The sequence below is a fragment of the Argiope bruennichi genome, chromosome 6 (genome assembly GCF_947563725.1).
Source record: "Argiope bruennichi chromosome 6, qqArgBrue1.1, whole genome shotgun sequence".
Taxonomy (NCBI): Eukaryota; Metazoa; Arthropoda; class Arachnida; order Araneae; family Araneidae; genus Argiope; species Argiope bruennichi.
The window spans coordinates 79,425,671-79,451,658 of NC_079156.1; the positions used below are offsets into that span (position 1 = coordinate 79,425,671).

Here is a 25,988-nt window from a genome sequence, read left to right on the forward strand (position 1 = left end):
TGTAAAAAAATTAATAAATAAATAGTTAATATAATAAACGCTTTTCATTGGTATTTGGTGTGTTGCTATTTATTGTTTCCTTGGCAGTTATGTATTCTTTTTTCACACATTATGCGCTTTCACGCCAGGATTTCCCCTATCGGCGTTTTTTGGTACCAATTTTCTTTATATATATATATATATAGAAACCGCATACTTTAATGTGTATGGTGACCAAATTTTGTTATATTTCGTCCCGTACATAACACGCTACAGGGCTCCGTACATTTTCTGTTATTTCTTGATCACCCTGTACTTTGTATTTTAGATAGAAATGCAAATCACATCCATGTTCATTTCGTTTCTGGTCTTGGGTACAGACAATCATTTTGATTTCTGCATTGCGAATAATTTTAATTTATGAATTCTGAGAACTAATGAGACCAACTTGTTTGCATACCAATGATCCTCATGTCACTTCCGCTAGGGATGGTTCAATTCTTGATGATATCCATTATTTGTTTATTTACCTCCGATATGGACGACCTCCAGGGCAATAAGTTCACTTTAAATGGCACCGGTTGGACATACAGGTACCCAGCTGGAATCTGAAATGAGAAGAATCTGTCAAGATTTTTTTATTGTTCTTTTGGGTCTCACGGATTATACGAACGCCCCAAAAATAATAATAATATTTATATTGTTCAGCAACGGATTGTAAAACCCTCCGCGCTTTTGCGCATGCGTTAAGATGGATTTAATTCGTCAAAATAGAGGTGAAAGGAGATGTTTACATTCACTAGTATCTAATAGAGGAAATCCAAGGTCAAAGGGAATACCGGAAATGCATTCCTCTTGACGAACAGTATATCAGTATCGTCCACCTTCCCCCCCCCCCAAAAAAAAAAAAATTATGTAAGAAAATTTTTTAAAATAGCTTTTTATTGAAGCGATTTTTTTTATATACTTGTTATACCATAAAATAAATCTAAGATACTATAACAGGCATAAGATAAATTCTCTGCTCCCCCTCCCACCAATAAAAAGATGTAGCACAATTTCCCCCTGTATCTACAGCTACAAATTTTAATTTGAAATCCCCTTAGAAATGTTCAGTCACAGAGAATTATGAAAAATTTCTAGAATTTTTTTAATGAAAGGCCGTAAGACTCTACCAATATCTTTGTGGGGTTAATGAAATATGAAAGAAATAGTCAACATTTCACAAATTTGAGTATTCCAGTTATATCTGCACTACAATTGCATCTGTACAAAAACCACGTTTTTAAATCTAAAAACAAAAACTACTTCAATTTTGACATTATGAAGATTAGGAAATTAGAATTTGAAACTTTGGCAATGATACAAGCATTTATTTTTCTGTTAAAAAATGTTTTTTTTTAATATATCAATGGACACATATATATAGAGTGCTTTTATCTTGCATGAACTGACAAAGCATTTAGTTATCAATCCCTTTTATATGATTAAGTGTGTGTGCGTGGCTTGACTTTAAGACAAGATATTAAATTGAAGGAAATTTTTTTCAATTCACTGAGACAAACTAAAAATTTTTGAGCCAAATTCAATTATTTTCTGAAATTAAGATAATGTATTTAAAACATAAGTTTTCATTGTTCCAACAAGTGCAGTCCTTTTCTTTTCTCCCCCCCCCTTCTCCTTTCAAAAAAAAAAAAAAGCAAACTGGGGGGGGGGGGTCTGACAACAATATAAGTGTGTCACTCGATTATTTCCTCACTTTCTTAATTAGAAACGACATAGGTTGAAAAAACCTTTGGAAAAAAGAACCACGACTTTTATAAAACTAATTAATTTGTGACAAACAATGATAAGTAAAACAAATTTGATTATTTGAACAATAAAATTAATAAATTCATACGAGAAGTACTTGACATGTTAAAAATATTGCAAAATTAATACATAAAAGAAAACTAATTTATCTCAAGAATGATGAAATAAATCGAAATGTGTCATGTCTGTACATTTGCATTGCTTTTTCCCAATATTATTATAATACTAATTTTTAAAAAATGTAAGGTGCAAATAGAAAAAATGACAATTTAGCATTACAAGAATGATGAAACACCAAGACATACAGTTTTATTAGTAACAGGAAGCACAAATATAGAAAATATTTACAAAATAATCCACTATAAATAAAGAAATTCCAGGAAAAAAATGTAATATTGTTCACAAGTTTACTAAAAATAAATCTGATGTAAACGGTGGGACAAATGTGAATTATTCTTACCAATAAAAAAATGATGAATAATACTTCAGATTAATTCGAATATTCTAACTAGAACCTATCATGTCTTTAATTCATAAACAATCAAGTATTCAACAAAATTCTAATAATAATTTATATAAACTATGTTTTTCATCTAGATTTTAAATTCAACTTGCACAGAGTATGGACAAGAAAACTACTGGTTACATTCTACAAAAAAATGAATAAACATTGAAAAAAAAATATCAACATAATTTCAATTTATAATGAAATGCATTCTAAGAGAATAATAAATATAAAAAGTCAAATGATTTATACACATAATTGGCAAAAATTAAGAATTGCTTAGTAGGACCTAAATAGGTCACATAATGAACACATTTCTTCAGGCATTCTACACAATGTTGTCACAGTAATGGTTCATGATCACATGGTTATTAATATACCCTCCCATGCATAACAACTACAACTTTATAAATAACTGAATTAACTTCATGCCTATTGATCAAATTACAATGCAATGATCTGTATGTAGGATATATAATGAATAATTCATACAAATTTAGTGGTTCTGCATTTTAGGATTATATTGGAATTGGCATTTAATTTGTGAAATTACATCAAATAGGACATTTGATCCATTGTATAAAATTGCATCTGGACATACAGTAGCAAAATCCAGACCCAAAGTTATTTTGGCATCAGAAAGGAAACTTGAAAAGGAATAAAGATATCAACATTGAACTAAATTGGTTATAGGGTTAAAAAAATTATATATAGACAGTGGCAGGATAAGGGTGGACCTAGACAGTTCATATTATGGGACATTTCTTTTTATACAGGTAAATTCAGCTTCACATTTTTATAAAAACAATATCTTAATGATTTATTTTAAGCCAATTCTTCTATTTTAGTAATTTTGTGCAAATATACACATTCTGATTTATTATAACTCATGATTGAGTAAAATCAATCTTTGAGTACAATATTATTCAAACAGGTTTTCGGTGCTTAAAAATGATGTAATTATGACTTAATCATAGACATACATGAACCTGACAAAATATTAATATTATCCTACTATCTCATAATTTATAGAAATGGTAATTTTTACAAAGTAACTTATTTTGATATTCTTTTAAATGATTTGCCTGAAGATCCCCCCCTTCAGCTCAAAAAAGTTGAATAGTTAAAAAATCTGCCACCGTATACAGATACATATGAAGAGAAGAGATAAATAACCTAATTATCATGCTTTTATACCATTTATATTTAGCAAAAATATTTGTCATGCTGACAGAATATCTAAAAATTGCATAGAATGATTGGAGAAAGTAGATGCTAAAAAAGTATTTATATCATATTTTGCATAAAAGTGTGTTACATTCTATGATTCATCCGTCTTGAGAAGGCAGGTGTTAAGTAAGAATAATTTATATTAGACAAATATATTTTGATTAATTTGGAGATATCAAGTCCATTTAACACAACTTTTTTTTTGCAACTGTTTTTGTTACATACTTATATCCTTCTCAGCACTTGTTTATAAGAGGTCATAAGTCACCTATCTTCTCATGTTAGATGCACTATAAATGCTATAACTGTAGAACATTTATTTTTATAAACATGTTGGTGAATTATATTGCCTTAATAGCAATATAAATTAGTGATGCATATCAATGACTTACACCATATTCTGTTAATTGACTAATCCTATCCTTCACGTATTGAACAAAACTTTTGGCTTTATTTTAAAAACATGCATAAACATAAATGCTTAATGTAATAACGCTTATAACAAGGTCATAAATAATTGAAAATGAAATATTTCATTGCAAAATATGTAACAGGAAATGGCTGAGCATCTACCCATTTATAATTGGTGATAATTTGGACAAAACTATAGAACTAATATGAAGTTTTAATATATAACATATAGAAGTACTATAATTTAAATTTAATTTCTAATTTTCACTTTAATATCAAGTTATACACTTTCAACAGAATGCTAATGTAAGTCATTTATATTTTCTTTCCGTATTAAAAAAAAAAAAAAAAAACTAAATTGCACAATCTTTGTGCAGTTTAGCTGCTCGCTTTATTAAAATAATATACTAATTTACTTAAAACAAAAATGATAAAAAAAGTAAAAATTTCGATAATAATCTGATAATTTATGTAAAAATAAATATGCCCAATGTGATACACATACAGAGTCACAAGTAAACACAAAAGTTTTTCTTACATCCATATACTGAACAAACAATACATTAAATTACAGTCACATTTTTAACACACATTAATAAACAACAAAATAAGTTTGAATTCAAATTCATAATAAAAAGCAAAAATAATTTACATTATGTTAATGGATGAAAGTATCGAGTGATCAGTAATTAGTTTGGCAAAATAATAATATTGCTCTTGGCAGTGCAAAAATAATTACACTTTTTAAAATAAAACATGTGCAATATAAACAACAATAAAAAGTATCTCCTATTTTCATATCCATAACTAAAATATCTACTTCACATAATAATAAAATATTCATCTTTTAGCTAGTGGGTAAAATAATAATAATAAAAATAATTTCCACTACTTAGTAACAACAGAAATTCTGAATTAAATAATTTCAAAAATTTGCATTGGAAATGTATAAGAAAAAAAATCAGCAGCTTGTTCCAACATATTTTTAAATGTCAAATAAATGCATCATAAATAAAACCAATCAAGCTTTATAATGTTGCATATATTTTTCAGAGCAACTGAACATGTCTTTCAATATCATGACAAATATTAGTGGCTACAATTGCCATTTTTCAGCCTCTAAGATGCAAATAAGAAATTTACTGAATACCAGCTGCCACAGCTATGATTTCTTCAATTAAAACAAAGTATATATTTCAGTGGGTTTATAACCTCTTTCCAATTTCTAACAGAGTAATGAATAGGAAAAGGTATTCTCTTAGAACTTTTATGAAATTGATTTATTCCAACTATAATTAAAAGATTAAGTACCAATAGAAAAATCTGTAGTATATATACACATATACATACATAAAATCATGACCAAGGAAGAGAAAACTAGTGTTTTACTAGCAATTATCTTGGCATATAATTTAAAAAATACACTATGAGCAAAAAGAGTGCAAGGAAACGGCTATTGACAACAAGATAAATAACATTTACACACATCAACTACAATAGCTAACATTTAGAGAAAAATTGATTGTTTTCCTAAAACTATGAAGTAAAATCTGAGAAAAAACAAAACTTTAAATAAAAATGATTTTAATTTTGAGTTTCAAGATTGATTTACAAAATATTTTCTTATCCGTAAGGCCATAACTAAAATGTAAACATTTTTTTTTCAGTTGTTGAGCTTCACATAAATAAAAAGAAAGCCAGATAAAATTAATTTTATATTTCACAAAAAGAAAAATGTATGTATATAATGAAAAAATGTATGATTAAAATGTAAGAAAAATGTAAAGTAAATGTATGTAAGAAAAATGTTTTAAGATAATTATATTTTCTTACATATTTAATCATCTGATACTCCACACTTTAGCAAAAATCGATAATTACAGAAAGAACATAAGCAATGTAAAAAAATCCCTAGCAAGGAATAAACAGTTGTCACACTTTATTTTTTCATAAACATTTTTGAAAATTTTGATAAATAGCAACCCATGTTTTTGCTCTAGTAACTTCACAGCAATGATTAAAGGAATATATTCCTACATGACCCCTCCCCTCCAAATCATGTATTCATTCCATTTGCAATTGGTTTTATATAAAAATTTAAGACTGATTATGTAATATAACACAATTTCTTAAACTTTTTAGTACTTAATTATTCGGTGTCATAGGTTTTTAAGTCAGAAGAATCAGATCATGTAATAAATAAAATGATTTTCTTTTTTGCATTTCATCAAATTTCTAAAATATTAAGAATATTTTATTCTTAAATTAAAACACTGAATCGTGAATTATAAATGAGCGCTGCTTAATGTGGTAATATTTAATGTTATTATTACCTTAGATCCCACACCAACATATTTAAAAGTTCATTAAAATATTCTGTTTAATATAATTAATTTTATAAATGTTAAGATGTAGAGAATTGACTAATCCTCAATTTTTAAAAATTGATATTCATAGAATTTATTGCTCTGCTTGTAAGGAAACATTTAGGGAACATTTTTTCTCCATTGTCTTCGCACAATATGCTAAGAATTTTGACATGGAGATCTTTCACTACCTCTATCTTGAACGTTTGTCCATTTAGTATATATGAACAAGGATAATACATACTAAATGGTCATTATGAGGCATGATTAGAAATCTGTTGAACAGCTGTAAATTAGATGCTTGTACGCGAATTAGAAATGCAAGATGAATGTTTAAGACAAAATTGAAATTCTTAATAAGCATGGAAGTTTACCCCAACAGCGTGTCTAATATTGTAGTATAGTTGAAAATTTTAGTCTCAGTAATTTTTTTTTTTAAAAAAAGAAGATTTATTAAGGGAAGTAAAAAGGAATGAAAAAGACCAACTGTAAATTCTGCAAGAATGAAAAAACTGCAAAGTCCTGAAACTTTGGTTTATAAATGTATATGGACATGACCCTCCAATCCACAGCCCACTATTGCACCATAAAGCAGAAGATTTAACTGCAAAAAAAAAAAAAAAAAAAAAGAGTTTGCTGCTACAGTTGGTTGATTCTAGTATTAGAGAAAACAAGAAAAACCACTTCCAAGAAAATTCATGAAAACAAATATCAACTGATGTAGCAGTGATGCAACACTGGATTATCCCTGATTCTTCTAGAGGTATGTTAAAGGAAGAGTATGGAAAGTGGATACTCACTGATGGGGACATTTCAGTACCTACTATACTGACGGAAATTTGCCAGCTGTTTGTGAGCAAGACCCAGCAATAAATAATGAAGATTCTGACAGGCACATTTGCACTGAAGTAAATCCTCTAATGAAAGCCAAACTGTTGCAAAGGATATTTTGTAAAACAAAGTGCAAACAATGTTCAATAAATTTCTAAAAATGTTATGAGAACACATAATTTATAAGTAGACTAATTTTAAGTGAGAATTTAATGAATTTTTTAAAAATCTATTATTTTGTAATAAATTGAAGATCATCCTGATGTAAGAGTTTCGTTTCACACTTTTTGTTTATGTAATAAAAATTTACTCAATTGAATGACTGATTTTTTAAAAAAGGTTATCAAACTTTTTAAGATCTAAAGTGACCACATTAAGCAACAACTAATGCATATGATTTTTAAACAGATCCTGAAAAGTGGATAAAGCTAGTTCAGCCACTCAAAGTACTAAACCAAGAAACCAAAAGATTACAAATAATTTATGGTCCAAAAATGAAATGCATGGCAATTCCCTAAATTTTCAGAGGAAAATAATAATTTAAAATGGAAATTAAAATTTGCCAGATAATCAGTTCAAATATAATGATGTAAGGATGATGATTAAGAACTATACATGTTATATATGCCTGATAATAACTCAAAACAAATAATTTTGATTTTGTTATATTTTTTTAAGATTTCAATAAGCATATTTTACAGGGTTAACAACAAAATACTTTTCCATTAGCTCCACAGCAATCGTGTCAAGCTTAAATTTTAGTGAAAATGTCACTCTTCTATTAAAACAGCAGCTATTAAATATGGAAAAGCATCACTATTTCCATCAATTGCTCATAGCTAAGTTAATGACAAATAAATTATGAGATGTACATTTGCTTAACTTTGGAGATATTTTAGCTGCTGTTATATGAAGAAACATCCTAATAAAATCAATAAACAAAACTTATTTTGTAATGCTGATTTAACACCCAAGTAATATTACTAAAATTGTCAACAAGTTAAATGATAAAGTACCAATTTTAAACAAATTCACCTTGAAAGGTTATGTTTAAAATTATGTTTAACTCATAACATATAGTTGTCAAAGATTTCTTAATTTCCTTTGAATATGTAACCCAAAGCATTAAAAAGAATTCCATAAAAGTTTCGAAAAATGAAGACATCTTACAAATGATTCTTTTTAAACTATGTAAACTTTTAACAAAAGTAATAAATCTTTGGGGAAAAAAATCTAAAGATGGTAAAGATCTACATCATCAAATAGTGAAAATAAAATGTTATTATAAAAAAAAAAATCGATATTTTCTATAATTGGTTATAGAAAAAAATACAAAAAAAATCTGAGATTTAAACTATAATAATAAATCTAATTAAAATTTGAAACCTAACAAATATGTTAAAAATATGAGTATGATTGTAGGAATAACAAGGGTAAATGTAATAATCTGAATATAAAAGGAATGGTAAAGAATGACTACTAAAATCAAATAATTGAAATATTTCACTAACTTTTACAAAACATTTACTAATAATAATAAATAAAATTATTAATACCAATTAACAAAAATTATGCATAAGAATAATGCACAGTCATGTAATGCATAAGCTTTCAAAATATAGAAAACAAACAGTTACTGAAATGAACGACAAGTGAAATCAGGGGGGAAAAAAAAAGCATTAAAAGAATGGAACATTTCATGCTGAATGGTTAGCATCAGCATTGACCGTTTTAAGGTCAACATCACTTTTCAAATAATTTAGTTCTGCATCTGTCAAGTTCTGTCCATGAGCACTTCCTGCATGAGCTAAAAACAGATCTTTTAAGAAACTGAGCTCCTTGGTGAGAATTTTTATTTTGGCTTCAAGCATTTCGTTCTCTTCCCGCAGCTGATTCACACGTTCTACAGTTTGTTGAGTTTTAAGTTTTGTTTTGGAACGGGACTTTTTCACGGCAAGATTGTTCCTTTCTCGCCGTTTTTTATACTCATCACTGTCTTTATCAAGGGAATGTGTACGTTTTATTTTGCTGCTTTTACGGAAGGAATCAGAAGAACAGTCAGAGGAGAGATCATCGATGTCACGTTTTATTGGATTTCGAGGGGCCATGACGATGCACAGTTAAAACACTACCTAGAAATTTTAAAAAATCACAAATTTCATAATTAGATAAATGAATAAAGAAATAAAAACGTTTGTCTAGACCTAAGAGAAAATTACTCAACTAAATATAAATCTGGATTGTAATGGAAGCATGACATCCATTGAAACAAATACTAAACTCAAAAAATAATTTAAATCATAATTTACATAATTACTTATGTTGTTGCATTTTGTAGTGAACAAATTATCATAAAATTTAATAACAAGTGAAAAAAAATTATTTGTTTTAGTTAACATTATTGGTATGAAATTCAAGTATTCCATAAAATAGGAAAAAACGTTTTTTCAAAATTTGGCATAATTTCTTATATCTAGAATTAAACAGAATAACAAATACTCAATAAAATAAGTAACATTAAAATTTAAGCATAATATAATCAATTTCAAATTATTGAAAACTTCAAAATGAGTATAGGGATTTTAAGAAATTATTACATTTTTTATACGAGATATAAAATAAAGATTCAACATTGAAATGAAAAATCAAAGACAGTTTATGATGTATACTTGCTTATTACCTATTACCTCTACTTTCTAAAAGGATTTACTATCAGCAAAATGATGATCACCTGAATAAAAATATTTCTGTGACTCTATAACCAAATACAAATGCCATATCAATTTTTATTATAATCTTCCAATTGACAGTATCTTCTCTAAATGGCATTATCAATTAAAAGCACTAAATGTCTTAGTAAAGAGGAAGGCAAGAAAATGAATAAAATGTTGAATACATAAGTCCTTCATGCATAACATTACAAATTTTTTAAAAAACAATTTTAGGGCTTTATAAAAAAAAAAAAAACTGTATGATGTACCTATATTTTCCGCTGATCTATTCGACTTCAAAATCCGGATTAAAGCAGCAACTGCATCAATTACACCAGACTAATAATTTTAAGGAAAAAAAAAAAAACTTGCATATTACCATATTTTGTATCATGGAACAAATGGCATTGGACACATGTAGAAAGCAATGCTTGAACTGCTCATTCATTTCAGACATAATTTATCAAACTGAATCAGAATTAATAATTGTACAGCTTTCAAATCCTTATATTCTTCCATTTTGAAAACACTCAGCACTTTTTGATACAAGTCGGGCAACAGCAACATTCTTTGGACAGGGAAATGCTGTATTTAATACATACAGCTTAAAAACCCTTTTTTCCAGGCATGCAGATTCCTTCAAATCAAAGAGTTTCAAAACAGTCGTAAAATACCAAAATATTACCATACAGGCTTCAGCTAGCAATGAAAATAACCAACAGGTAGGGTAAAAAAATTAAGTCAACTGACATCAATGTATTAACATTAGATGTTATACATGTAATCATGGATAAATAATTAGAACAAAGCAAAGTAAAATTTACTTCACATAAAATTATGTCTTAGACTGGGTAAAATGGCAAGAGATCTTGCTTATCTTCATAGATATTCATGGCATTATTCATTAAAAATGTGATAGATTATAAAGTTTTGTGGTGAAGTTCTAAAGTTCCAATATTTTTAGAACATTAGATTCTGCCTACTGGATTTGTGGCATATATAGAATTAGATTCCCCCAAAGTGCATATGATTAATAAGCAGGCATCAAACAAGTTTTCTTGCCAATTACAATATATTATCACTTTCACAGTTACTCATCTAACTAGAAACTGTCTTTAACTTCTATATTTACTATCAGATAAACATACAGCTAAAAACATTTTTATTTAATTGCTTGCAGCAGTTCAACATTAACTCATTTATTTTCATACATAAAATGATTAAGCTATATTCCAGCAATAGAAAATCATTATTTCAAAAAGATAATGTTCAAATTATTTTATTAATTAAGTTACTAATTATTTTATCAATTTAAGTTGTCTTGGAACTTTTTCATGCACCTAAATACATATAATAAACCTTATCAGAGAAAAAGATCATCTATGAAATATTTGAATAACATGACATAGCTGATTTTATAATTTTAGATTAATTTATACATATTTTGTGAAAATAAGCAATATTATTTACTTATACATATTGTCTAATAAATAAGCTTGAGGAAGTTGCATTGGGTAAGATCGAACTCACAGCGTTGGGGTCCGTAGCCGAGTAACAATGAGGAAGTTGTATTGGGTAGGATGGAATTCGCAACATTGGGGCTTGTAGCCAAGTAACAATACCACTAGACAAAAGTGATCACCTGTGTCCCAAGGTTGTTATTTGGCTTATAAGCATCACCACAAGCTATTTCCCATGTATTGGCTAATGTGACCAAAATTTGAATTTTTAGTTTATATCTGAATCACTGCATTCAAATAAACTAGTCTTTACAATTTTAAGATTTCTTTCATTTATGCATAAAATTTTCATTTTTACAAAAATATTTTACAAGATCAGAAGTATGATCTTACTGATATATTAAACTGATACAATTTACTAAAGGAATTATAATTAAATTACCAATCAAATTCCAACTAAATGAATTTGACTCCTTCTTACAAGAATTATTATTTTTTCTTTCTTTTTCACTGACCAATTTTACAAGGTATACGCTAGTTTCAAGGAGCACTAACGTTGGGGGGGGGAGAAAAAAAAAGAATAAGAAAAAAACTTACATGAGGGAAAATGCTGAAATGAAAAGAAAATCCATATGCTATTTTAGTAAATCTATTGTTTCAAAATTAAAAAAAAAAAAAAAAATCCAAGCAGAAATATAATTTTTTTATAGTAAATGTTTTTTATTATCAAAAAAATTATAGCAATTATTCATTTGAATTATAATTAAAAAAAATACATTTTTCAAATTTTTAGGATTTAAAAAAAATAACATAGGTAGTAAACTCATGAGTTTCTTGGAATATTTTTTTAAACCTTTTGTCTTAAACCACACACACAGAGATAAGTCAATTTTTTGCTATTCTCTTCAAAGTACACAACTGCAAAAATAGTCAATTAAACTATATCGCTAATTGACAATTTCCTCAACACATCTTCAATCTACAAATGTATATTATGAAACTGAATTTCATTTTTCTTAGAGTTTCTTTAAGTGTTAAGGTGCAGTTTTGAAACAGTAAAAATACGGGATATATCAATAGTTGCAGAATTCAAATGCTCTACAGGGCTCTCTAATCAATACATACTCTCTAATTAATTAACCTGTGAAATATTCTTTTATGCATATAGTTCATGTAAGCAGAGAATATAATTATATAAATACATATTTGTTCCTTAAATCAAAATATGAAACATTCAATCAATAGAAAATACTTATTTTGAAGTAAAAAAAAAAAAAAAAAAAACTATATACACCACAGCATTAGTTTATATATAAAAATAGAACCCATAATTCAGTTTCCATCTCAAAATATTTCACATTTGAAAATGATGATTCAAATTTGAAAGTTAGACTTAGACGACAATTAATAAATGTATTGTATTAGTGAAGAAAAGATAGAAATAGAAAAAAAGATAGATTGGGAAGATACAATAAAATTCTGTTCCTGTTTAATTCTCTATTCACGATAGTGAAGCAATTAAACACGTTCTGGGAAAGAAGAAAGATGGCAAGGGCATGCCAAAAAAAGTTGCTGGGGCAGACACACACAAAAGATAATAGACTATCATATTTGCCAAGTAATGTTCACCTAATCGGCATAGCATCTTATGCTGACATAGCAAATTTCAATTTATTTTCAAACAATGAATTTTTACAATTTCAGCAATAAAATTAGAAAAAGGCAGATTTAAAAAGTTATCACATACAAATTCTGTATCTTAATTGTGATTATATATATATATATATATATATATATATATATATATATATATATATATATATATATGATAGCTTTAAAATGTTGTTTAATTTTGTTTCCCTGAAATATAATAATAATGCAATATCAATTAAACTAATAAATATCAGCAGTTTTTAATTTTTCACCAGTATTTTTTTTTTCAGGTTCTATTTAATTGAAGATGTTAAAAGTTCTTTATTTGTTGCACATATATTTTAGTAGATACTTCTAATCATTTATCACACACCTCATCATAGTAATATATGATAAAGTATTGAGTAGAAATTGAAAAGAGGCTTATGGAATAATTATTTTAAATGATTACTAATGGGTATGACTAAACAAATTACTAATAATTGTCATATAGAAATATAACATTAATGAATGTTTTCTGTGCTTATTTTAAAACTTAAAAATGAAATTATTTGATACTCATATAGCATAATCAATTAAATAGTTAATTATGAAAAATAGAAAAGCATTAAATTAGTATGGCAAATATTTCTAAAAATACAAAATATTTCTAAAAAAATTTTTTTTTTTTGTATATGAATTGAAATACTACTATAACTTGTAAATGAGGATTATTTCTAGAAATTTGGAAATAAGTATAAAAAAAAGTGAGTAAATACTAAGTTACAAAAACATGCATTTTTAAGGAAACAGATATATGAAATATACATCTTAAAATTCTACTACATAAAATAAGAGAATTAACAGAATGAAAATAAAAATCAAATTGAAAATATTATTATACAATTTTTACAAAATTTTTTCTCTTGCATAATCTCTTGATGATTCTTGATTCATATGATAATCTTATAATTCTCAATTTTTGTGACAACTTATATATATTTTTTAATCATTTAGTTTTAATAAAAAACAAAAAAATTATCACACTTAATACACCACAATTTTATTCATATGCATTTAAAATTTAATAAAATATTCAAATTTTCAGTGCAATTTATTAATATATGGAGCAATATATTTATTAATATATGGTTTAAGAATGTAAGAATATGCACTGAATTTAGAAATTAAATAGAATTGGATACTTACAGCATGCAATTCGTCTGATAGATAATCAAATCGAAATCCAACAACCAAGGAAGACAGCAACCTATTTTTAGAAATGAAAAAACATATATATATATATATATATTTGAGTAGCAGTTCTATTATAATGCATGCATCTTTACAGCGGCGAAAGAGGGAAAGAAGAAAAATTAAATTTGCGGAAATCGCTTCTTTTATGGGTACAAGTTCAATGTTACTGACAGACGCCACCATTGCATCACTGATCAACATGTCAACAAAGATCAAGTTATCATAAAAATTAGATACAGAAAAAGTAATTTATTTAAAAATAAGCTTACTATAGGAAAAAAGCTATGTACTCTATGCATTCTCTACAGTATTATTTAAAAAAATAAACAAATATACAAACTTTTAAGACGAAATATTGTTCCCTTAGAAGCGTCAGGATTTGGTAATTCTTTCTTGCCAAGCCAAATTGATTGCATCAACATTGAGAGAAGCAACCAATCAGCACCGGCTGGATGAGAAAAAAGAATCCCACTAGAGCACACGTGCCGTCAAAGTGAATGACCGGACAATGCGATTAAATTCGTTTTTTGCCGAATGGTCGAAAGAAAAACTATTAAATTATATTGCCCTTCACAAATTAATTTTAAATTAAGAAAGCAAATGTTCAAATAAAGTATTGAATCCCAAAGAAAATATTTTTTAAAAAAAAAAAATGAATGAGATGCATATAATTACAACAAATTACTTGTGGCAACCCGGAAGAGAAACCGAAACGATAAATTTACTGGCATTTATTTGTTTTCAGATAATAATGCTATAATGAATTGTTTTTTAATTCAAATCATCGAGTTATTATTAAAAAATTGATATTAACAAAAGCAGTTGTATAAGTTAAGATGGCGCTCTAATCACTCTCTGAAATGGATAGCACGGGTGAGGGAAATGTTAATTTAATGATAAAAAATTAATAACATAAAATTAAAAAATAATATAAATAAAAATTAAAAATCCTGTGAGAAAATTTCTTTCAAAGTGAGCAAATCTTAAAAAAAATTATAATATAGGACAATTTTTTTCAATTCAGAAGGTCAATTTTAATTACAATAAAGACTTAGAAAATTGATTGAGGAATTTTCAAAATATTTTCTAAATACTAAAATTTTTAACTATCTCTTTAAAAATAAAATTTAATACAAAAAATTATCATTTGTCATGCAGTAATAAACTAAAGGTTATTTATTTATTTTTTTCTTTTGTTAGTATATATCCCACATCTAACAATAGATGGCAGCACTAAACCTAAAATTTGTACAGATTATAAACTTCATAGAAAAACACCCTTACAAGTAGTTTAAACATTTTAGGTGCCTTAAAATGAATCGAGTAAGCTCTCATAAATTTACTCTACATTATAATGTCCTCACAGTTTTCCTTGAGAAATACATATATATATATAACGCTTACGTGGACGCAAAATCAGGCCGAATTTGTTAATCGCCAATTGGCAACACTTCGACTTCGCCCGGGAACATCAACACGCGATTTGATAAGATTGCAAGCAAACGCTATTCTTGGATCGGTTTGAAAATTTTTTAAACAAAAAATTGACGGTCAAAAAGCAGACAAAATTTTTTACAATGAGTTTAAGTCGTGCCATATCGATTTTAAAACGAAATCGTTGAAAAAGTGAAGACAGGTCGAATGAAAATGCCCAAGAATTGTTCATAAGAAAATCTAGTCGTAATGAACGAGACAGGACTAAACGTTTATGTGTACGGAGCGAAGTTTCCGAACTACAGGAGCATAATAGGGGACTATGACGGAACTATTTTTGTCAGGCATGTTACTGGGAAAAAGAAGTACATTCAAGTGACAAAAACACGAAAAGTTGTCATAAAAATAAAAAAAATTGTTTCACAACATCTGTTGAATCCACCAGAAATATTGAAAGACTTGCTGGTCAGTGATTCAATTGAAGGAATAAATTGAATCTGAATATATCTGTAGCTAAACTAAAGTGGTTAAGTAGATGGCGAGCGAGCGTGGATTCCGAAGCGATCCAAGAACTGCATTAGCAGTTCCTGGGGGTTGGCGAACATAAGCGAGCAAGAGGCGGTGCCCCCTAGTAAATAATAAAATATTAATTAGATTAAAAATTTATCACCGGAATTTCAGCAATTTAAAATAAGAAATACAAAATTTTTTTGACATTTTCTCAGATTTAATTTAGAATTAATGTTTTCAAACAGAAGTAAAATTAATTTTTTATTATAATTAGTATTGTTGAGACATTATTTAATTTGTCTTGTTATTTTATTTAATAACATGCTTGCTTTAAATTGTAATTAATAAAAAATTCATATTTATTCAGTTTATTAGTAAAATTTATTTATTAAAATAAATTTTCTTGTCATTTAATTCAATATGAGAATCAGTGAAAGCCATTTAGTTAAAAACAAATTTTTCTCTTTGCAATCTTTTACGGATGAAAGGCATTTTGACAAAATCAAACAAATTTTAATTACAATTCGTTTCAATAATATTCTTTAATAAATTTAATAAAATTTCAGATAAGTTTAATTTCACTTATAATCAAATAAATGCATATAATAAGCAAGAATGCATTAAAAAATTTTATTATTGAACATTGATATCTTGATCAAAATATTTATTAATTATTTCAAAAATTGATATTTTTACTTAAAAAAATAGGAAAAAATATATTAAAAGACAGTGAACAATTAGTTATGAAATTTACTGAAAAGGGAAACAGAAATTTTGCTGCTTTATGACTACCAGAAATATAACATTATCTAATCACAAGAACAATTTTTTGTTCTAAATGGTTTCCTAAATAATTCTTTCCATTTACGTATAAAAACATCAATTGTCTTTATTTTAACTTGTAAGTAGCTTTTCAAATTTATCATGCGGAGATAAAAAAAAAGAATTAAATAAATGTTGAATTCATTCAACTAAAAAATTTCTACGCTCTTGCAAAATTAGATTTAAAATAGGGTTTGACGGTTTTCAAACCCGGTTTTAAAAAACCGGTTTTTTAAAGTAAATTTATTCCATTCGAATACCGGTTTTTAAATTAAGAAACCCGGTTTTAAGAATTCATATTATTATGTAAAAATTAATTTTGAATTTTTTGATTTGCTATTCATTCTATGCAACGGGCAGCGAACACATTTTTTCAACGTTGCAAGTTTCGTTGGCCAGTTCTTGTGCACTGCACAGTTGCGCCTCGAATTCGTCAATTTATGTTTTTCATGAACATCCCTTTTCACTTTTTTTTTCCTAGGTGAAACAAAAGTTTGATAAAGTTCATCTTTTGCTTCTCGTCGGATGTTTTGTTTATCGGTATGAAGTCGGTGCTAATAGAAACGTCAGCAATTTGACTGGCTTGTTTCGAAGAACATGTGAAAGGAATAAATAATTCTCCGTTTTCTGCTTCCTGATCACAGTATTTAATGATATCATATAAAATTTTATTCGTACCACTCCTGAAAGCTTTTTTACTACACCACTTGAATTAGCCATATCAATACGAAATATTCAATTAATATAAAATTGGAATTTTAAATAAAACACAGGGTGTTAAAATATTCCATATTTTCTTTCGCAACGTTTTAACTTAAATTATGTCTTTAGCAAGCATCGGAATTTGATTAAGAAGTGTTTATTTTTTTTCAAAGTTCCTAGAAAATGTGTAGATTAGATTATTTTAAATTGCATTAATATTAATAGTTAAAATAATAAAATTGTAAAATAAACGTCGAAAATATTTATTTAATAACTTTAATTTCATTTTTAGATAAAAATGAGTAAGTCGGAAGTTTGGGATAATTTCAAAAAGTACGGGATAGACAAGGCAATTTGAAATCATTGTAATAAAATGTTGAGCTGCAAAGGATCATCTACGAGCAATCTACATGATTATTTGAAAGAAGTTCATAAAATAATTGTCGGATATATTATAATTGTTTAATTTCTTGAAGACCCTGAAGAAAAACTTACAAATCCAAAGACACTGAAAGCTGAATTTTCATTATTTGAACAAACGAATAAAAGAACAAAAAACTTAGATTTGTAATTTGATGCCAAACTCAGTAACTAGTGAACGAGTATTTTCAATTTCAGGCAATATTGTGTCCAAAATAAGAATGAGACTTAACCACCTTTCGGTGGATATTTTTTTAAAATCCTATTTTCTTAGGAGAAATTAAAATTAATGAAAATAATATAAATATTATTTGAAATTTTTGTTTGAGTTTTCGTTATTTTGTGGAAGTAATATGTATATGTAATCTTTAATTTTATTTTTTATATTTTGACATTTATATTGATTTCGTTTTTTGTTCTTTTATATAAATTAAAATAAAATAAAAAGGTAGAATAGGGAAAAATATTTTTTTGACAAAAATTCGAAAACCGGCTGAAACCGGTTTTTTTAGAAATATCGAATTCGAAAACCGGTTTTTCAAAAAGTCGGTTTTTGTATAAACCCTAATTTAAAATTTAATAGAAAATGTCTAACTTCATAAATAATCTGTAGATGGCAGCACAATCGGAAAATGTTTACATGTATTTGGTGCTTGTTTTATAAGACAAATTCAAACTAATATGATAGATCAAAAACACTTCACAAAATTTGGTAAATAATTATATGGTATGCCTTACTTTCATTTTTTTTATTGCTCACATCAACGTTTCTTTATAAATATAACCGAGAAAAGCAAGTGCTAAGTATGAATGAAATGTTTAAGATCGTTACTCCACTCTACTCTGGACTCTTAACTAACTGTTTCTATTAAATAAGAAATAGCTTTGCTTAGTCTAAAATATTTATCTTTGAAGCGTGGCATCTTATAAGTCAAAAGATCAACTACTATTGGTGGAATAGAAGGGCAAATGCTGAATATCAAAAATTATTTATTTGTATCGGCCAAGTTCATATGGACTTTTTAACGAATCGACACAAAAAGAACGGTTTTATACCGATTTCAGTGATAACAAATACAGATTAATTACTTTCAAATTTTCTAATAACAATTGAATCAACATACTGAATTTTTAGACCGCTTTAAGAATAAAATAAACCAGCAGGAATGGTCTCCCCAAAACTTTCTCGCATTCTCTATAAACTTGTCTCTATAAACTATGCATTATATGGCATTGGCCGTAATTATGCAACATACGAATATTAACTTCTGGCATTTTTAATGAATCTATCGTGTCATCCTTGGCGAATTATTTGGCGATTAATCCCTGGCATGCGGTAAATCGAATTTGTGTTTTAGACACGTTTTTCTCAATCGATTAAAACAAACTTTGACAAAAAAAAAACTGCACATGTAGTCACAAAATCTAGTACCAAATTTGATATATTTGTCATTGCTGTTCTGAATTATCGCGTTTACATGTTTCTGAAATTACAGACCGACAGACGGTCAATCACTTGGTGGATTTGGCTAAAAATTTGAAGTGTCTACACTATAGATATTAATTCTGTGCATGGAAATTTATTTACCTAGATGTATTCGATTTGTAGTTATCGTGTTAAATTATATTGGAATAGCCGGACAGACATACTACCCATGAACAGAATTTACTCAAAAATTGATAGAAATCTGCAAATTTGGTGTAAAGATGTTTTTCTCAGCCGATTGAAACAAAAGATTTGATACAAAACTGCACTTGCAGTCATAAAATTCCAAACCAAATTTGATATATTTAAGTCATTGCGTTTTTGAATGAACGCTTTTACATGTTTCTGAAAGTACAGACCGATAGACATTCAAGCCATAACTGGATTTGGCTAGTGTATACACTATAGTTATTACATATGTATAACGAATTTAATTCATCTAGTTCTCTTCGTTTTGTAATTATTGTGTTAACTTATACTCGAACAGATGAACTTCCTCTGAACAGATTTTGCTCAAAATTTTATAGAAATCTATAAATTTTATGTAAATATCATTTACCAAATTTCGTCCATCTAGCTCAAAGTGTTTTTGAGTTACCTTTTTGAGTTAACTCAGAGAAGTCTAAAACATGAAGATTCCCAAAAATCTCGAGTTCGAATTTTTTGACGATTACTATATTTTCTCTATACTACGTAAACGAGAAAGTAATAATGTAAAACCTTTCTATAATACGGTATAGGAAGGATTGTAATAAGCTGTGGAAATATTTTTTAAAAATTGTAGTAGTTATTTATCTTTTATTTAGTCCACAGTATTGTAAAAAAATAAAATGCATACAATTAAAAAAATAACAAAATTTTCTTTATACATATTCTGCAAACACAAACAAGATACAAAGTAAAAAAATATTAAGAGTTTAAAGCACGCACCAAATCTACATGATGGAAATAATTTAAATTTATTTTTAACGAAAAAACGAATTAAAAGTTATTACATAAGCTATGAGAAACAGTATTACTTTCATCAACTATGCTTTACCAAAGACAAAACGCTTAGAAATTTTTATGATTTTGATTGATTTCTAACTAAATTTTGAATAATCTTTTTTTCAGTTAATCCTTATTTACAAAATCATTTCGTGCAAAATTTTGTGGTATTATGTCCACGGTTTGCTAAGTAAAACGTTTCAAAGTTTTTCACTTTTCTAGAGTACGAACATCCAAAGAAAATAAATAAATTATATTCGCCAAAAAAATTTGGTTTAGAGATTTTGAGGAATCTAAATTTTATATCTCCGTGAGCGTGAAAACTCATTTTTCGAATGAAGCCTGTGAATACTATAAAAAGGCTTTCAGCTGAACGAATGAAATTTGGTATATAATCTGTAGATTAAATTTGTATATTTATATCAAATTGCGACCAAAATTCAGTTAAAATATGTTTGTCTGTTTGTCCGAATGCGAGTGAACACAACAATTACAAAACTTAAGTGATTTCATGCATGATGTTCGGCACACAGTGTTAGCACCTAAAGTATAGATCCGTATAGATACATGATTCAAATCTCGACTAAAATGAAACCAAATGAGCAGCCGCGAATCAAATAATATGAAGTGTAATTTCTGTATCAAATTTCAAACTAAATTCGTTAAAGTTCGATCGTTTGCCCATTTTGTTCATTCTTATGCATTTTCATGTTTAACTCATAATAAGTACAGCTATGTTTGGCGTGTAATCATATTACTAAAATCGTAACAAGTTGCCAAATTTTAGTCATGACCGGTAAAGAGAAAGGTGTAGAAAAGGCATAATCAGTTTCCCTCATTATATTACGAACACAAACAAAATATTCATTGCAGGATTATAAAAATAAAAATGAGAGTCCTCGTGGCGATCGAAGTCCATAATTTATACGTGTAGATACATAAGGAGATAACACTTTTATAGGAAAAATGCGATAAAGTTTTGTGGAAACCTTTCCCGATGAGACTTTTGTGCATGTTTCATGACGCAAATTGTGATATAGTCGTTAGTCCTCTATATTTTATCATGTTAACAGATCAGGACATAAAATGCCTATTTTTTTCACAACACATAGAATCCACATTCGGGGTTTAAAATCGAATCGTTTCCGATGGGATACGATGACGATATTATTCAATCCATGATCCTTGGCCAATTAGAGTCTTAGACAGGATGGCATTACAACGCAGACTGCCTCATGCGTTTTTAACTTATATAATATGACGTAAAAGTAATATACAAACTCATATAGATTTTAAAACACATTTAATCAATTTCCTTAATACGATATTGTAACATTCCCCGTTTCCCAGTACTGATAAGACATTTACAGTCAGCTGTGTCGTCGCTGTTAATTACTAAACTCCTCGAGATAGCCAGATGGTGGATCTTTTCACCTCTGTTCATTAGCGACTACAGTGAAAGACCAAATGTGGAAATTCCTCGTCCAAGAGATGTTGATAGTACCTTCAAAGAGAAAGGGGTGTCCAAACATCTGGATGCTAAATGTTTCTCATTGTGAAAGGACTATGATAACTCCGTGTTCCAGAATAGTCAGTTATGAAAGGTGCATCACTAAAAGGACCTTCCCACGACCGACTGGCGCCGCTGAGGGAGCATATGGCTGAACCCCGATTGGCCGAAAGAGAGCTCAAATGACCAATGTAAATTAAGAGGCGGAGATTGTCGCAGAAATAAAGTGCGGAGATTTTTTTTAGAGAGAGGAGAAGAAACGAATTACAGGCAGACTGTGGGACTACGCCCACGAGTTCGGAGTCCGAGAACTACCCCTGGAGTGGTCGTGTTGGCTAACAACCTGTTAGTTCCCTGTGGTGTTGTTTCTCCGTATTGATGGAGAACTGAGTTTCAAGATAAACCTTCGACTTCGACTGTTGTGTCTCCTACTACAGGTGTAAATAACTATTTATTTAACCAAGATTAGAACAAGTTGTTCTTTTGTATATATAGGTCTGTAAAATAAAGAATTGTCTGGAAATTCTGCTTCGTTATTTGATCAGTCTAGATCAAGACATTAGACTATCGATGTAATGTGTTACATATGCATATTCAATACTATAACTATAAACCAGAGGGAATGGTCCCTCCAAGATTTTCTCGTATACACTCCAATAGATTTTGATAGTATCTATGAACACGATAATCCAAAAACGCTTTGAATTACACAAAAGAAATTTGGTACATGGACTTATGTCCAAATTTGTAAATGTATATCAAATTCTGATTACATTTACAAGAAATTCGTCTATCTGGCTGTTCAAGTACAAATGAACACGATAACTTCAAAACGCAAAGAGATGAAAATAAAATTTGGTATACAGATTTAGCATCAAAAATATTAATAGGCATTAAATTTTGACCTAAATTTGTCAAGGGGTTGATCATCTGATGGTTCGTACTTTCGTATGCATATAAAAGCGATAATTCATAAACGAGAGGACGTAAAATTATGAAATTCGGTATGCTGTCTTGGGACTATAGCTGAATTTCATGTCAAATTTTGGTGTGAATCGGTCTGCAAAAAAACTATCCAAAATTAATATTTTCAAGACAGACTCAGTAAAAATGCTAGATTCATGTCATGGGAGGGAGGGAGGGAGGAAGGCAAATCCGACAGGTGGGCAAGTACAATTTCTCTAATTTCGATACCAAATAATTGATATTAATTTATTATACATTTAATTAAAGAAAATTAAATATTATTTAGCTTTTTAAAAATTCAGATGAATTTTTCTGCGAAAAATCTGCGGACTTAATCGCATTTATCGCATTGAGTTCTTAAACGGCCAACCAAAAATAATTGGCAAAATGTGATATCTTATTCACCTGTCACCTTGTCGGTTTTACTGCCAAAAGAAGTGCAAATTATAAGCCGAATGAACGACATTTTAATCAGTTGTCTGAAAATCTGAAGACTTAGAGTCATCACCATTCGTCGCATTCTAAAGCCCGTTCCCATGGCTCTTGCGCGCCTTGAGTCCAGTGCATTTTGCCCTCTTCTTTGGCGGGAAGCTCTTTGTTTTCATTTTTTGTTATCGCGGGACTCTTTGATGTCTGTTCCTTTTATTAACAGTTTGAGGGGAGCTCCTGACCGACATCCACAGGTGAGAATGTCCCTACAATGAGTCAGATGGCAGATTTATCCGTAAGGACAACGAGCTATGGGAACGGGGCTTTAGGGGAACGACCAAAAATTATCAGCACAATGTGATATCTTATTTATTTACCATCTTATCGATAAAATTGTCAAATATAGTCAAACCGCTGAAATCTTATTTTAATATTTCGATTGTTTCTAGTATATTAACTTTAAGATAGTTTTTAAACAGTCATATTCGTTAATGCCCTGCTCTCCACAACCATCCTAAAGTGGCGAAAACTTTTGTCAACAAAACTTTCCATCTCTTGCCGACGGGGGGGGAGGCATAAGCGGTTACCGACATGGGACAATTGACGCTCACAAGCATTCTCTGTTAACGCCGCCTCTGAACGTATGATAACAAGTTTAATTAAATATTATTATTTAAATAAAATTCCTGATATGTATTGTGTAGTACTTCCAAAATTTCTCAGTTTATATGATTTATTTTATTAATATTAACTGCATTTGCAGTATGTCCATAATATGTGATGAACATAAAATTCAAAGAGAACTTGGTTTCCAACGTGTTTTAAAAGCAAGAATAGAAAGTAAAGACAGAGTCAGGAAGTTTAATATTCCAAATATAAACTTCGATGCAAAGAATTACATCGACTTGATCTCATGACTTGAAAAAAGATGTAACTGAGCCTCCCTCGTTAAAATATGCTTCCAGTGACTCTCTGAAAGACTTTATACGGAAGGCATCTGAAACTGAACCAAATAGTATAGGAGACTCGGTTATCGATTTTCCCCTGCTTCTTTGTCTCATGCAAACAGTGGAAAGAGCGAATCGGTTCAAAATGTCTGTGGTTCAATCGCAAGTGAAGGAAACATAAGAGAAAAAATTTACTAAAGTGTGAATATGCCAAAATTTAATTAAAAAACAGTTTAATGTGGCAATGAAGTAGAAACAAGCATTTTGCAGCTGTAACATGTAATCATTAAGGATACAGAAGTAAAAAACGTAAAATTGGAAACCAAAAATAATTTTTTTATTATTATTATACTTTGTAATTAATATTTTTTTCTAATTATAGCGCTTATATACGTATTTAAAATCATCCTTTGTAACATTATATGAACGAAAAATTCATAAAAATATTTTATCAAAATTTATAATTTTTGAATTTTTTTACAAATTTTCAGCTTTTTGCGGCACCTCGATATATTGTTGTATTGCAACCAGAATTTTAAAAAATTCTTTTTGAATTTAAAAGACAACTTTTCCGTACCATTACCAAACTAAAATCTAAGAAAATTTTTTAAAGGTCCATTTTAAAAACTTTCATTTTTAATTTTTTTTTTTTTTTTTTTTTTTTTTTTTACAAATTTCAAGTTCTTTGCGGCATTTCAAGATAATGTAATATTTCATCCAAATTTTTAAAAATTGATTTTGAACCTAAAAGGAAGCTTTACCGCACTTTTACCAAACTAAAATCTAAAAAAAATATTTTAAAGGCCATTTTTGTTCCACCCTAATGGACATGCCTTGTATGGTAAAGGTTGTACCGCGGCCATGATTGGCCCTTAGGACTCAACCGGTGTTCCGACCATTCATCCCGCACCCCGAATGCTTTCGAGGAGGGGCGGAATAGTCTTTTGTGGTATCCTAAGATTCACAAGCATAAAATACAAGATAAAAAAGTGTATCCTTTTCATTTATCCTTTTCACTCTCTCTTATTCGAAGTATACAAAGAGACAGCATTATATTCTTCAAAAATAATTGAGATTATGATGAATCTCCAGTTTCAGACTTTTCCGAGTACGAAAAATAAATTATGAAAATTGCGTCTTTCTGTCTGTGAATCTAATGACTCAAAAATATTTTGAGCTATATGGATTTAATTTAGTATAACATCTTTACAATAAACTTGTACATATCTATTAAATTTTGGACGAAATACATTCAGACACTGCCTGTCTGGTTGCCCGATTATTAACAAGTTAATATGATACATTTATCATGATATTATGGCACATAATTTCATTTTAATGCGATAATTAAAAAAATGAAAAGTATAGGGTGGATAAGATTTATTACACAGATTTAGAATCTAAAATGTTGATTTTTATAAAATGTGGAACCAAATCTATTAAAGAATTGATCATCTGTCGATTTGTACCTACGCATGCATCTAAATGCGATAAATAAATAAAAGAGCCAAAAATCACTCCCTAAGAGGCTTGCTAGGCTCTTTCGTAAGTATTGTTCGCTAAATGATATTCGGTTAACAA

At 28.5% G+C, this 25,988-nt stretch overlaps 1 long non-coding RNA gene across 1 annotated transcript; it reads right to left on the reverse strand.

Moving 5' to 3' along the window:
* Positions 1 to 219: 219 nt before the first annotated feature.
* On the reverse strand, positions 220 to 14,672 carry LOC129971676 (uncharacterized). Its single transcript, XR_008784820.1, has 3 exons — positions 14,535 to 14,672; positions 14,147 to 14,207; positions 220 to 587 (listed from the first exon to the last, which is right to left on the reverse strand). It is a non-coding gene; the product is annotated as an uncharacterized LOC129971676 (long non-coding RNA).
* Between the last annotated feature and the right edge of the window lie 11,316 nt (positions 14,673 to 25,988).